We start from the raw sequence: 15,798 nt of genomic DNA on the forward strand, positions 1-15,798 counted from the left end.
TGTGTGTATCTGTTGTGCTTATTAAACTTATCGAAAAACGCTATGAACTTGTACACCAGTCCAGTAGATCGGGAGACGAGATCCACGCCTTGTCAATGACTGTCGGTTTCAAACACAACAGGAATTGGTACTGTCAATGGATGCAGCGTCACAAGAGTTGGAGTCGAGTACCTCGCAAAAGACCATTTCTCACAGCGCCACAACTGGAGGCGTCGAGGTCACCGACCTGCCCTATGAGGCGTTTAACCCTCAGTGTGAGGAAGGTATGCTCCAGTCTGGAGGGGTTCTGTGGTGTTTTGGCGGTGTTTTTCGTACAGTGAGTCGGACTCACTCATTCAGCTTGCACTGAACGTGAGCCACGATGTTTATTTCAACAACAGTGAGCAAGTGCTGCCCTTTCTCCTACATCTTCGGGATACGTATGCTGTGGATACTCTCTTCATCCAAGATGTCAACAGCCGTGTTCATAGGGCTTCAGACATACGGTACTGATTTGGCGTACACTAAGACACCCAGTCGCACCTTGAATGGATCGCCATATCACCAGAAAATGTGTGACTCTGCAAACAGCGAATGAAACGTACCAACGAAAATTCCCCGAAATTGTGTAGCTCTAGGAAATCTAGCCGCCAGTGAGCGGCTTCAGCTGGATGTGCATACGTGAAGAAATTTGTGGGTCCTCTCCCTCTCCGAACTGAGTCGCCATCATTGCTAACGGCGACTTGCTCGGTCTTACCATGACGGTGACTAGTTTTTAGCCGATTTGTCTACATAATCAAAAGCCATAACTGACCTCATTTCTGAGAGACATTCAATAATTAAAGACACTAAGGTAGAAAAAAAAATATTTTGGCAAAATGAGACTTTAATTCTTCTCAACACAATCCTCGCCATATTAACATATCGTCCCAATGGTGAACTGTTTTTTTTTTTTTATACCAATATTAATACATCGTCCCAACAATGAATTGCTCTTTTGTGCCTGATGCAAAGAATTCTTTGTTTTGTAGTCTGAGACACTTCCCCACAATTTGTATTACCTTATCATTGTTAGTGAAAATTTTCCACGTAATGCCGCCATCAGTGGACCAGACAAATGAAAATCAGAGGGAGCCAAATCTGGACTGTAGAGAAGGTGAGGTGGTATCCCCCAACCAGCTTTTCCAATGGTTTCCTGAGTCAACTGTGTGCTGTGAGGACGAGCATTTTTGTCTAGCTATATCACCGCTTTTCTTTCAGATCCATGCTGTTTTTTTTTTTCTCATTGCTGGCTTTACTTCGTTCATCAACATGTCTGAGTAGTAGGCAGTACGCTGATCTTCCAAATAATCACAAACTACGATACCTTAGGCATACCAGTAAATGGTCAACATGACCTCTCCCACGGACACTTTTTTGAGCGTGTGAGCTTCCAATTCGTAATGTGTTTTAAACTCTGTAATCTTACATGGCTGAAGACGAGTTATTCGGCCGCCTAGAATTGGTAGGTGATGAATTTTTTTGCGCAGCTGAATTACTAGTCATCAGTCTGAGGGCTGAGGGCGCTCTGCGGCCGGTCCAGCAAGGTGAGCGGTGCGGCCTTGACCAGGTGCAAAAGCTGACAGCGTGGCCAGAAACGGGTAAACAGGGAAAAGTTTTGTTGCACGGTTCGCTTAGCCGAAAGGACAGATGACGCACCACAAAAGATGGAGCGTAAGACAGTCTGGAATATGGCTACTTGCAGCTCTTAGAAGTTCCGTAATAAATCAGAGTTACTTAACAGAACAAACCTAAACACATCTACGATATTTGAAAAATGAGGCACGTCCAATGAAACAGTAATATTTTCAATAACTTAAAAACTGCAGGAGTTAATATTTTCCAGTGACTAAATACTTTGACAATGAACTTTGGAATTAACAACTTTTAAACACATCATGTAATTTCGACAAATGATTTCGCAGGTGATACCATTACACTACATCTATCATCCCTGAAAGTCACTAATCTTTATCACATTTATTTATTGATTTATTATGTATTTACATCTTTTTCATTTTGCAAATGTTTGTTAGAACATCGTATCATCCACAATAAAACAGCAACTGAAAGCAGCACGAATACCTCATATCTTATCATATAACATGAATACCTCATATCTTGTCATACTTGTGTAGTTATTTAAGGAATATGTTACTATTTTGCCAACAGCGTTATTTAAATATCGTTACAGTCGATATAACAGACCAGTGTAATTTGAAAGCGATCAACTGCATGTGTTAGCTAACACCATCGTTGGAAAAAGCGCCAAAACACTCTTCTATAAACCAGATATAAAAATTGTTTGAAAATATTTCATGACATTTCAACATGAGGGGCTCTACCCCAAGTAGGCTAGCTTATTTGTTTATGAACAAACCTATATCTATCAATTTATTGTGGATGGTGTGTCCCTGGATGATTATAACATTTCTTTAATTAAATATTGTTACAATAGTTTAGCTCAAGGAAGTGGTCAAGATGAGTCAAAGTCATGTCTGCAGAACACAGAACGAAGTATTTTGGTGGGGACGGCCTTCAGGCAGTGGAGAAGTAGGCAGTGGCAGAACACCACTGGATCAAGTAGAGACAGACACTTGTCGAATGGAGCACTCAGGAGAGAGATTCTGGAAGAAGACCGACATATCTGAAGGATCAAGTTATAATGAAATCTAGACCTTTCGCTGCTTACAGGCGGGGACGGTTGAAAAAAGGTGTGCCCCGACCGAGACTCGAACCCGGGACCTCCTGCTTACATGGCAGAGGGCCTATCTGACTGAGTCACCGAGTGCGACTGCAGGGATTTATCTCTGGCACGCTCCCCGTGATACACACACTTTAAACTTTCTGACCACACACTACATTTGTAGAGCCCCTGTTCACCATACTCATTACTCGCGGCACTCAGTCTACCGATTCCCGTAAGAGTTCGGGCAATTTGAGTGCATCCGCACTGAAGAAGATCCTCGGTGGCTCAGTCGGTTAGAGCATCTGCCATGTAAGCGGGAGGTCCCGGATTCGAGTCCCGGTCGGGGCACACATTTTTCAACTGTGCTCGTTGATATTTATCAACACCTGTAAGCAGCGAAAGGTCTAGATTATATCATAACTCGAGAGCTGCAAGATCGCCAATGATATCTGTACAGATGCCAGCTGAGAGAAGTGTAAGATGCGTTCATGTGGGTGATTGGTTCCGGGCAGTGAACCGGCGCTACAATACTTTATCATTTGAAGGGACTCTTTTTCGTGTGGTTTGGATGTGCTCAAGAGCAATACTTTGATTCCAGTTGCGTTACAGAATTCAGAATAGAGAGAATACGAGTTTCTACTCGTTATCTCTCGTGTGCTGTTGTCTAAATTGCCATACTAAAGTATGAAATATTTTGAGTTGGCGAATATTTCGCGTATTGTGGCCACGGAATGGACTTAGTTTTCCATGCATATCGTATGATTAGATAGCTTTTGGATTCTGCTAACATTCTTGTAACGCTCTCAAGGCAACCTTACTGCGTTTAACGAGGCTATTTTCTGTCAGCATTATAAACGAATATTGTAGGACCACTTTCTGTATACTTGATATTTACTATCGTAACCAAACGTTATTCAACATAATTCTCTGGTGTCGTCTGCATAAATTACAGGTATTGGAGTAGAAGCCTTTTTATCAATTATTCATTTGTCTTATATTTAATATTTCTGTTTATTTTATTAATTGGCAAATCTAGCCTATGCATAGACTATTTTACTACAGAATCACAGCTACAGGTTTCTACCTGCAGCGAGTTAGCTACTGGCTATGAAAGCAGACGTGCGGGCCTCAACCCTATGACATTATAAGCCTTTTTTTTTTTTTTTAACAGTGCCGTGCATAACACAGTTGTCTAAGGTGCGAGCAACATCAGGTAAAGTCGGAATTGCTTTGCTCGTATGAGATACCGATTAGAGAAGCAACTACTCAGTCGAATATCCATTAAAAAGGGACCGTCGCAAATCTGGATCAAAATGGTGAACCCAAGTTTCATCACACGCTAAAATCTTATTTAACAAAAGGTCATCTTCCTTTTCAGAGCTTTCTTTCAAGTCTGCACGCACTTGGAGTCTTGTTTCCTTGCGTTGTCGCGTTAACTATTTTCAGGGCCCACCTTGCATGTGGTATGCTGTACTTGAGCTTGTTACTGTTAACGACATGAACTGTGCCAACACTTACTGCAACTGTTTTTGCTGTAGGTTCAACAATTACACGTCGGCCTTCACGAATGATGCCGTCAATGATGGTTTCGAGTGAAGGAGTTGAGACTTCAGCTGACCGGCTAGGACGTCGCTCGTCAATCACTGAGGTTCGACCGTTTTTGAACTGGGTCAAATTTTACTTACGGCAGCGGCGGCGTAGTGTGCTAATGTTGGCAACGACCGGCCATGAAGTAAATAATTAATGCTGTTCCTGCTCTATAGTTGACAAATTCTCGTTTGTACCCTTGCCCGTTCAGTAAATTAATTATCCTCGTAAGGTCACCATTTCATAACAAAACGTTTGCGTTAGTATGAACGTCACATAATTCCCAGCATTCAGTGTTCGTTGCCAACATCAGCACACTACGCCACTGCTGCCGTAGTAAAATGCAATCTTCAACTTTTCTAGCCACTTATAAAAATTTCACCGTACTGTAAAATCCTGCAAGGAAAGATTTTAGACGCTTTTTCACCTCCAGAAATAAAGGAAAAACGGATCACTGAACGTTGTTCAACTAACGTGGAAACTTCAAGCGGACGCGGCGTCGTTAAATGCAATACCTAGGCTACAAACAAAACAATTTGTATCCGTCAGCTGTTCCCTACTCATCCCAGTGATACCAACCTAAAATCGTGAAAGTAAATAACTCCTCCTACAAACTGTTTCATATTTAAATCAATTTTTCTCTTTAATTATTGAATGTCTCTCGTAAACGAAACTATGAAACAGCTTCTGAGTGGATGAGGAGGAGTACCTTGCAAAGAGCCCAGTGTGTGAAGGGAACAAACTCCTTGTGTCGGAACAGGAGCCAGAAAACACTTTTCGCTCGTCGCCGGTCTCCGTCAGCGCGTAGTGGGGGCAGCGCGTGTATATGTGCGCGTGTGTGAACGGATTGGGGCCCCGACGTCGGACGTAGGCAAATTTTTGCGGAGAGTTGCGTGGAGCCACGGAATGAGCGTGCGAACTATTTTTGCTCGTCCCGTCGGCGGGCAGCGGCCTCCGAGCCCTGGAGAACTGCCACTAGCGTGGACGTAGCTTCCTGAACGGAACGGGAACGAGAAGAAACTGCCACCTACCGCCATCAGACAGCTCCGCAACCTGACCGTCTAAAAGACTTTTAAGTGCTTGTCTATACGCTTCTCTCTTCTTTTTTTAATTTTAGCATCTTTAATGGCAGAAAAAAATTCGATAAATACGTGCCCGAAGTCTGACTGTAGCTTTCAGACTAAGATTAGTTCCAAGACCTTCATGCAATAATTATTTTAATTTATGAAACTTCCTGGCAGATTAAAAGTGTATGCTGGACCGAGACTCGGTCCCGAGTTCGAGTCTCGGTCCAGCATACAGTTTTAATCTGCCAGGAAGTTTCAAATCAGCGTACACTCCGCTGCAGAGTGAAAAATCTCATTCTGGAAACATCCCCCAGGCTGTGGCTAAGCCATGCCTCCGCAATATCCTTTCTTTCAGGAGTGCTAGTTCTGCAAGGTTCGCAGGAGAGCATCTGTGAAGTTTGGAAGGTAGGAGACGAGGTACTGGCAGAAGTACAGCTGTGAGAACGGGGCGTGAGTCGTGCTTGGGTAGCTCAGTGGTAGAGCACTTTCCCGCGAAAGGCAAAGGTCCCAAGTTCGAGTCTCGGTCCGGCATACAGCTTTAATCTGACAGGAAGTTTCACGTCAGCGCACACTCCGCTGCAGAGTGAAAATCTCATTCTGGATTTTAATTTATGTTTGCGATGTCTGGTGCTTCATAGGCTATGTATACCTAATCGTACATTACAGTTCCGTAAGGTCCTTTCAAAAATAAGATGAAGCAAAAAGCTAAGGGCAAGGGAATTTTAGTTAGTCGAGGAGGTTGATCTCAAATAAAAAATTGAAAGACTAGCCTATAATTTTTGGTGAAAGGCCACAGTATGATCAGAATATATTGTCTGCGTTAATCGTCCGGTAACGGATCAAAAGAAGAGAAATAGATATATAAACAAATATCAGAAGCTGCGACATCGACGCAAATAAAACAGTGACCCGAATATAGAATAAATTTCCTTTACTTTACGTCTATGGTCACAAATTTTTTGCCATCTGTTGACAAAAAGTTTGTGACCATAGACGTAAAGTAAAGGAAATTTATAAACAAATAAATGAAATACATGTGTTGGCTGGCTCTGAGAGCGGATTTTAGCGGTTTATGAAGAAAATTTCCACTCAGCCATGTTTTCATCGGTGACAGATGAGTCCTGTATTGCAAAATATTTTATGCCATCTCCAGACTGGTGCTGCAGAAGGAACAGGAGATCACGTTTGCCGTTAAAACTCAAATGGCTGTGGGCAATATGGGACTTAACATCTGAGGTCATCAGTCCCCTAGAACTTAGAACTACTTAAACCTAACCTAACCTAAGGACATCACACACATCCATGCCCGAGGCAGGATTCGAACCTGCGACCGTAGCGGTCGCGCGGTTCCAGACTTAAGCGCCTAGAACCGCTCGGCTACAGCGGCCGACCGTTAGAACTCGCTAGAATTCACAATACCTTCTCTTCGCGTATCCAGACACACACACACCTTCTGCGAAAGTTTTCGCGACGACTCGTTGGCAAATAAAACAGGATTTCTTCTTTTTTTGTTCAGACAAGTCTACGTCCAGCCACGTAGCCGATCGTGCTTCATGTCATGAACAATACATTAAGCCGCAACATAGACTAACGTTTCTTACAATTTTGTACGGTTATCCGACACGTATGTTGGCGTCGTTCCTTCAGCAAGCTCATTATTTCTTCTAATTCTTAGTTTTTTTTTCACCAACTGGATCAGTTTTACATTTCTTATGAAGCTGCTGCTAAGGAGACGATGGGCGCTAATCTGTCAAGACTGATTGATAAGCCCGTTGAGCTGTTGAAGTAAGACCACTCGTATGATTTTAAATGATTAACATGATAGATGATCTTTTGATAATAACGATTAATACACCAAGCCACATTAAGCCTATGATTACTTAAAACATTTTTTAAAATCCGTTTTATATATCCTAGAAATGGGCTTTGTATTTGATCAGCAGAAGAAGCCAAAGTGGTATAATGCGTACTGTTTGTCAAAAGTAAGATATGTACGATTAATTGCTTCAGAGACTAAAGTAAACGTATAATCATTTATTTATTGCTAATAATGTCCACTGCCCCTGTTTTGGTTGGCAGGAGAGCCAACACCGTGTTACTAGAAGGAGGCAGAAAGGCACGCGTTTTAGCTCACGCGGGCTGGCGTGAGGTCTGGAACAGGACAAGGAAATTAGAATTTAGAAAAACGGACGTAGCTGGTGGAATACTTAACTTTAATCCATTAATGGTGAACGTCGGTCTTGACGGTACATGATACACAACTAGGTCGTAGCAAATGACGTAGCTGAAGGCTATGCTAAACTTTCGTCTCGGCAAATGAGAGCGTATTTTGTCAGTGAACCATCGCTAGCAAAGTCGGTTGTACAACTGGGGCGAGTGCTAGGAAGTCTCTCTAGACCTGCCGTGTGGCGGCGCTCGGTCTGCAATCACTGATAGTGGCGACACGCGGGTCCGACATATACGAGGGCAGTTCAATAAGTAATGCAACACATTTTTTTTCTCGGCCAATTTTGGTTGAAAAACCGGAAATTTCTTGTGGAATATTTTCAAACATTCCCGCTTCGTCTCGTATAGTTTCATTGACTTCCGACAGGTGGCAGCGCTGTACGGAGCTGTTAAAATGGCGTCTGTAACGGATGTGCGTTGCAAACAACGGGCAGTGATCGAGTTTCTTTTGGCGGAAAACCAGGGCATCTCAGATATTTATAGGCGCTTGCAGAATGTCTACGGTGATCTGGCAGTGGACAAAAGCACGGTGAGTCGTTGGGCAAAGCGTGTGTCATCATCGCCGCAAGGTCAAGCAAGACTGTCTGATCTCCCGCGTGCGGGCCGGCCGTGCACAGCTGTGACTCCTGCAATGGCGGAGCGTGCGAACACACTCGTTCGAGATGATCGACGGATCACCATCAAACAACTCAGTGCTCAACTTGACATCTCTGTTGGTAGTGCTGTCACAATTGTTCACCAGGTGGGATATTCAAAGGTTTGTTCCCGCTGGGTCCCTCGTTGTCTAACCGAACACCATAAAGAGCAAAGGAGAACCATCTGTGCGGAATTGCTTGCTCGTCATGTGGCTGAGGATGACAATTTCTTGTCAAAGATTGTTACAGGCGATGAAACATGGGTTCATCACTTCGAACCTGAAACAAAACGGCAATCAATGGAGTGGCGCCACACCCACTCCCCTACCGAGAAAAAGTTTAAAGCCATACCCTCAGCCGGTAAAGTCATGGTTACAGTCTTCTGGGACGCTGAAGGGGTTATTCTGTTCGATGTCCTTCCCCATGGTCAAACGATCAACTCTGAAGTGTATTGTGCTACTCTTCAGAAATTGAAGAAACGACTTCAGCGTGTTCGTAGGCACAAAAATCTGAACGAACTTCTCCTTCTTCATGACAACGCAAAACCTCACACAAGTCTTCGCACCCGAGAGGAGCTCACAAAACTTCAGTGGACTGTTCTTCCTCATGCACCCTACAGCCCCGATATCGCACCGTCGGATTTCCATATGTTTGGCCCAATGAAGGACGCAATCCGTGGGAGGCACTACGCGGATGATGAAGAAGTTATTGATGCAGTACGACGTTGGTTCCGACATCGACCAGTGGAATGGTACCGTGCAGGCATACAGGCCCTCATTTTAAGGTGGCGTAAGGTCGTAGCATTGAATGGAGATTATGTTGAAAAATAGTGTTGTGTAGCTAAGAGATTGGGGAATAACCTGGTGTATTTCAATGCTGAATAAAACAACCCCTGTTTCAGAAAAAAAAATGTGTTGCATTACTTATTGAACTGCCCTCGTACTAACGGACCGCGGCCGATTTAAAGGCTACCACCTAGCAAGTGTGGTGTCTGGCGGTGACACCACAGCCCCATACTTCTCTTAAAAGTAATTTATATCTAGTTCCCTTTAATTATCATATATAATTGAACGATCTGATTATGTAAATTGTTAGATTAACTATTTGGAAATACTATAGCAAAAATACGAAACTGTCACAAATGGTGGAATACTTCCGTTCCGGAAGCGGGATACGCTTATGAGATCTTTGTACATCAGTGTAGTTGCGTTTTGACCTTACGCATATCGGTTAGCCATGTTTCTTCACAGAAGTGCATTTGTGACGTAGATCAGTATTTTTATTCCAAATGCTGAAGAGAAATTGACAAAAGTGCACGTGCATTTGCAATCTTGAAAATAATGTATGGGGAGCATTGACTGGGGTGCGCGAACCACTTACATACAACCAGTAAACCACCGAGCGCCTTAAAAATCGAACAGCTTGAAAAGTCTGATTGTTTTCCAGATGAGTTAATGCGTTAAATATTTGAGTTTAAGCATGTAAGCGAGAAAAAAACTTAGAAAAGATTGACACTATATTTTAAGTTTGTCAGAAGTCGGTAAGTACTCTCATTATCAAATACTGCATTAGTATATAGTGTGGGCAATTTGTGCTCCGTTTTAAGAAATAGCTAGTTTTTCACACAGTCCAATGCTTATGACGTCATGTTTCCTGAATTATGTGCCGCACAATGAAATAATTTTGAAAGTTCGTTCAGTGGTACACGTGTGTACCGACTGAAAATCGCGTTGCGAATAGACGTAACAGTAAAGAAGTAAGAAACTTAAATATCATGCCGGATGCTGAAGTTTTACTGCAAGTACAGTGAAAATGGAGGAAGCTATAAACTTTCTACTTTCGTCACTTTGTGGAGGTGCAACCGAGAAAGAGTTTCGTATAGGTTTAAAATTACACTCTATGACAAAAAAAAGTCGCATCACGAAGGAATTTCCGAATGAGATGGAAATCAGTAGATGGGATGTGCATTTACAGACAAACAAATGATTACAATTTCAGAAAAATTGGATTATTTATTCAAGAGAAAGAGCTTCACGATTTTTTTAAATCTCATTTTGTTCGCTTTTGTTCGTTGCATCTGCTCGGGGCGGACGTCGTAAGACATCCGTTGAAGTTCGTCTTTGATCGATTTAACTCAGTTTTTTTTTTTTTTATTACAGAGGGCAGCTGACCCTCTGACCGAACACGCTGAGCTACCGTGCCGGCAAACACTTCACGATTTTGCGTGTCATCCTTGCGCAGGGGCCATGCTAATCTTCTCTGTACCGTTCCAGTTTTAGTATATGTACCGCCGAAGCGAGCACTGAATTGGACCGCACTGCTCCACCTCTGGCGCTTATGCAACTAGATATTCGACTTGACATTTATTGATAGAGTTGTTGGATGTTCTCCTTGGAGATATCGTGCCAAAACCTGTCTAGATCGTCAAAATCCCGAGCTGGTAGGAGGGTCCTGTTCATAATGATCCAAACATTATCTATGAGACTTCTGTCGGAGGTTTGAGTCCTTCCTCGGGCATGGGTGTGTGTGTTGTTCTTAGCAAAAGTTAGTTTAAGTTAAAGTAGTGTGTAAGTCTAGGGATCGATGACCTCAGCAGTTTGGTCCCTTACAAATTCACACACATTTGAAATTTTTTTCTCTATGAGAGAGAGATCCGGCGACTTTGCTGGCCAAGGTAGGGTTTGGCAAGCAGAAAGATAAGACCCTCGCCGTGTGCGAGCGAACATTGTTGCTGAAGTATAAACCCAGGATGGCTTGCCGTGGAGGGCAACAAAACGGGGCGTGAAATATCGCCGACGTACCGGTGCGCTGTAAGGATGTAGCGGACGGCAACCAAAGGGGTGCTGCTACGAAATGAAATGGCACCCTAGACCATCATGCCTGTTCCTCGGCCTGTATGGCGGGCGACATTCAGGTTGGTTTCCCACCGCTGCCCAGGGCCTCTCAAGACACTTCTTCGCTAACGGGGCCCAGTTCGAAGCAGGACTCATCACTGAAGACATTCGATTCTAGTCTACGAGATTCCAGACCAAATGTGCTCGATTCCACTGCAAACGGGCTTGCTGGTGGGCAGAGGTCAATGGTAATCGGCGCAAGGGACGCCGTGAGCTCAACCTCCCTTTCTGTGTGCTGCCTGTTGATGGTCCTTGTGGTCACTGAAGTACCAGTGGCACGTCGGATCGGTGATAATGATGAATCTGGGGTACTGAGTGCCTCTCTGACGATTGCTCAGTCTTCACATTCTGTCGTCATTCTGGGCCGACCGCCCCCTTCTTGATGCTGTGTTCAGCTGGCTCACTCTTTCCTGCTAACATCGTCGAATAATGGCATCGCTCCTATTCAAATGTCGAGCGGTTCGCTGATTACTCCAACCGGCTTCTTTGAGCCCCACTACTCGTCCTCTGTCAAATGCTGACATCTGCGTATGAGTTTACTCTTGGCGCGCCTGTCTGCGAGGCATAATTACTGTCCAGTTGAGTACACGGAATGAAATTCGCAGAGACTTTACGCTACGGCCCTTGTTTACTATCTTTGCCAGCTGCACGTTGAAACCGCGCTGCAACGTCACGCATTCATCCATCGGCCATCCAAATGCCTGTAGGTGCACCAACTTGTGACCAATTTGCATAACTCTTTCTTGGTGCACCTTTTTTTCATTTTCCATGTTCTCTGTTATCAAAAAACGTCGAACGAGTTCCTTTTGTAGCTTAGGAACAAAAATTCAAGGTCCATTATCACGAAGAATAAAATGAGCGTACATTGTAACGCTACAACAGCAAATGAGGCACATTCATGATATGGACCCTCTATTAAGAGGCGTCAGTGCGTTGTGGAAACATGAATGTGCGGCATACATTGATCAAATACCCTTACAAGTTTTCTTACGTACGATTACACTCAGTTATTTCTTAATTATTTGTGTCACTTTACGCGTAGCAATGTGACTGGAAATACTTCTGCTGTTCATTTAAGAGATAACTTTATTATACACTGAATTTTTGCTGGACAAAAATATATTTCATCAGTTTACCTGGGAATAAGACTGTGCATTATTTGCTATTCTTTTTTGCGTGTTTTACAAAATACCGGAAAATAATCCACAAGTGCAGTTTAGGATTCTTTAGACCGCAGAAAGAATCGAAAATGTTCCGCATGTCATTTACTGACCGAGAACGAGAAGCTTTGGAAGCAATCAGATCGTAAGTAACATTTGCGGAGAAAATATCTGGCTCGAAAGAAGCGCATCGAAAACAAAATACTAGCACAAAATGACCCAAGTAGTGTGTCTAAAAATTTTGACCCGCGTTGAACATTCTAAAAGGGACCATGTTGTCAAATATTCTACACGAGAAAAATTGCAGTGTAATATTTTACCAAATACAGCCTGCGAAATCAAGACAGCAATTTTTATTTGTGGAATGAGGCCGACGGTAAAAGAGGATCGATTGAAATCGCTACACGTGTCTATGATTACATCATGGCGCTACCAGAAATTACACAAGTGAGAATGTTGTCAGATGGATGTGGGGGTCGCTGTATGCAAGACCCATCCAAACTTAACAGTCAACTGATCATCAGTTTTCCTGAAACAAGTCACAAGCAAGTGGAGTGTCACTCTGTTCACACCAAGATCCTGAAGAAAAGTAGGTATGCGGCAGTGTACTACTGTCAGGGAAGGGCACAAGCTTCTTAAGCCCTCTGTTGATTGAAGTGTTTGTAAAATATTCACAAACGCAGTCAAATTCCTCCCGTTTTGCATAGGCAATGAGGATGTGCCTGACGTCACCTTCAGTAGTGTTAGTGCAGTCAAATACCGGAATTGGATTAACTCCAATGCAGCGGAGGAGCTTCGGAAAACTTCTGTGATTGAATCTTAATCGGCAAATAGTGGATATCAGCCACTTGAATAGACAATATCTAATGGTTACTGCTCAAGTGTAGATGCCTTTCCACACAAGTGGTTCCCCTGGCTAACTGAGACATGTTCTACTCCAATGATGGTTTTGAAAGGATATCTGTGTGGCCAGACAATACAATTCTAAAGGCCCAATTTAAGTCGATTGAACTTTCGAAATCTGTGGCTTCTTCACCAAGAATATCGACTTTTTCTTTATGAATAATGCCGCAGTGTCCGACGGTACCTAATGGTCGCTGCTAAGTGTGGCTGCCTTTCCAAACAGCGTCCCATACGAGCAAACCTCTTGCGTCTTTGCCTGTGGTTACTCGTACTTCAGGTACTTGGGCTATGGATGGTTCTGCTTAAAAAGAATAACTAGATATACCCATAGGGTCGAGCGGCGCTAGTCCGCTTTCATGCCACGCAGCTAATTCGCTGCAAATAGTAACCTGAAGCTGTGATCCTGCAGTCAAATAGTCTGTGCACTGCCTAGAACTGCGAAATAAAAAATACTCAGAAATACAAAATAAAAGCTAAATCAATAATTTAATTACAAGTGTTCTAGTCTAACGTTTGTAATTGGCTTGGTTCAAATGGCTCTGAGCACTATGGGACTCAACTGCTGAGGTCATTAGTCCCCTAGAACTTAGAACTAGTTAAACATAACTAACCTAAGGACAGCACACACATCCATGCCCGAGGCAGGATTCGAACCTGCGACCGTAGCGGTCTCGCGGTTCCAGACTGCAGCGCCAGAACCGCGCGGCCACTTCGGCCGGCAACGTTTGTAATTGATGTAGACGACAGATAATTACGTTGAATGATGTTCAGTCAAGAAAGGACACCTGAAATAAACGGGAAGTGGTCCTAAGATATTCAGTTAAAATGCAGACAGAAAATACCCTCATCAAATGCTGTAAAGTTATGTCGAGAGCGTTACGCTAATGGTAGAAATTTCCCCAGACTAAATAGTTATCAAAGATAGGAGAAAACAAAGTCCGCTTCGCAATTACGATATATGAAATATATTAGAGCTCGAAACAGTTCAGACTTCAACATGATGATTCACAAATTGACACACGCGATACAAAGACTAGTAACTCATACTCTGCCTGTCCTCAGTTCCGTAATACAAACAAGAAAAACTATATAGAGTCCTGTTCTGGAGCGCGCATTCAGACCTCTCGAAATATAAAGTCCCTTCAAAAGTTAGTGTATTACAGCGGCCGTTCACAGCCCCAAAATCCGTCACCTATACGACCGAAGCACGCACTTTACCATAGGCAGGTCTGCGTGACTTCAGCACTCGACATAAAATTGTCCAGAATCGCTTCCTTGAGCTCTTCACTCGAGAGGTTCCAGTCTCCACTTGACTACTCTCTGCTTTTCCATTGGCTGAAAGCCATCCCCACCAAAAATACATCGTCCTTAAGCTCTACGAACTAAACTAATATATTACAACAATATTTAAATAAAGAAATGTCTTTAACATTCACTCAGTTCATTTACAACAAAAGTAAGCTATAGTTGGTTCATAAATAAATAAGCCAGCATTCTTGTGCAAATGTGATGCGATAAACGATAGTACCAGGTGTATCGGTATGAAATGAGCGTTAAGATACAAATGTGTCGATAGGGAACATTTGTTGTGAACGAGCCTTTATTTTTTTTTTGTATGGTTGGTATGACGTGTGTCAAAGATATTTAGTATACATCAAGTCATGGAAGAAACAACATCATATGTTTTCATCGTGTTAACAATGTCGAATTTTGTACCAGAAAGTGATGATTTGCGAAAAGCATTAATTTTTTGTTTTCATTTGAAAAGAAAGTGCTGCAGAGTCGCATCGAATGCTTTTCGAGGCATATGGTGATCATGCTCTATCAGAAGCAACATGCAAAAGATGGTTTCAATGGTTCAGAAATAGTGATTTTCATGTAAGAAACGAAGAACGTGGAAGACCACCAAAAAAGTTCGAAGACACCGAATTGCAAGCAATATTAGATGAAGATGTAACTTTGAGTCAGAAGCAAATGGCAGCAATGCTAAATGCTGCACAACAAACAATTTCTGGGCGTTTGAAAGCTATGGGAAAAATCCAGATGTGTGGAAAATGGGTGCCACATGAATCGAATGAAAGACAGATGGAAAACCGAAAAACCATTTGTCAAATTTTGTTTCAAAGACATGAAAGATTATCAATTTTGCATCGAATTGTTACTGGCGATGAAAAATGGATTTATTTTAAGAATCCTAAACGGAAAAATCACGGGTTAATCCGGGACAACGATCAACATCGACTGCAAAACCAGATCGATTCGGCAAGAAGAGAATGCTCTTTGTTTGGTGGAATCAGAAAGGTGTGGTGTATCATTAGCATCTAAAACCCGGTGAAACTGTGAATACTAATGCTACAGACAACAAATGATCAATTTGAACTATGCATTGATCGAAAAAAGACCAGAATGGGCCAAAAGACATGGCAAAGTAATTTCTTTACACGACAATGCACCTGCACACAAAACAAAACTGGTTCAGGATACAATCAAAACACTTGGCTGGGAGCTGCTACCCCACCCGCCGAATTCACCAGACTTGGCCCCTTCCGACTACCATATGTTTTCATCAATGAGACACGCATTGGCTGAGGAACACTTTGATTCCTAAGAAGAAGTAGA

General features: G+C 42.9%; 1 protein-coding gene, 1 non-coding gene and 1 pseudogene across 2 annotated transcripts in view; 1 reads left to right on the forward strand and 2 right to left on the reverse strand.

Annotated features, from left to right (window-relative positions):
- Nucleotides 1–15,798, reverse strand: part of LOC126483901 (facilitated trehalose transporter Tret1-like) — a 259,894-nt gene that overhangs the window by 218,982 nt on the left and 25,114 nt on the right. The window lies entirely within an intron of this gene.
- Trnat-ugu (transfer RNA threonine (anticodon UGU)) lies at nt 2,982–3,055 on the forward strand. The gene has a single exon. It is a non-coding gene; the product is annotated as a tRNA-Thr (tRNA).
- Nucleotides 10,428–10,525, reverse strand: LOC126485628 (U6 spliceosomal RNA; annotated as a pseudogene).

This window comes from Schistocerca serialis, chromosome 6 (genome assembly GCF_023864345.2).
Source record: "Schistocerca serialis cubense isolate TAMUIC-IGC-003099 chromosome 6, iqSchSeri2.2, whole genome shotgun sequence".
NCBI classification, from domain to species: domain Eukaryota; kingdom Metazoa; phylum Arthropoda; class Insecta; order Orthoptera; family Acrididae; genus Schistocerca; species Schistocerca serialis.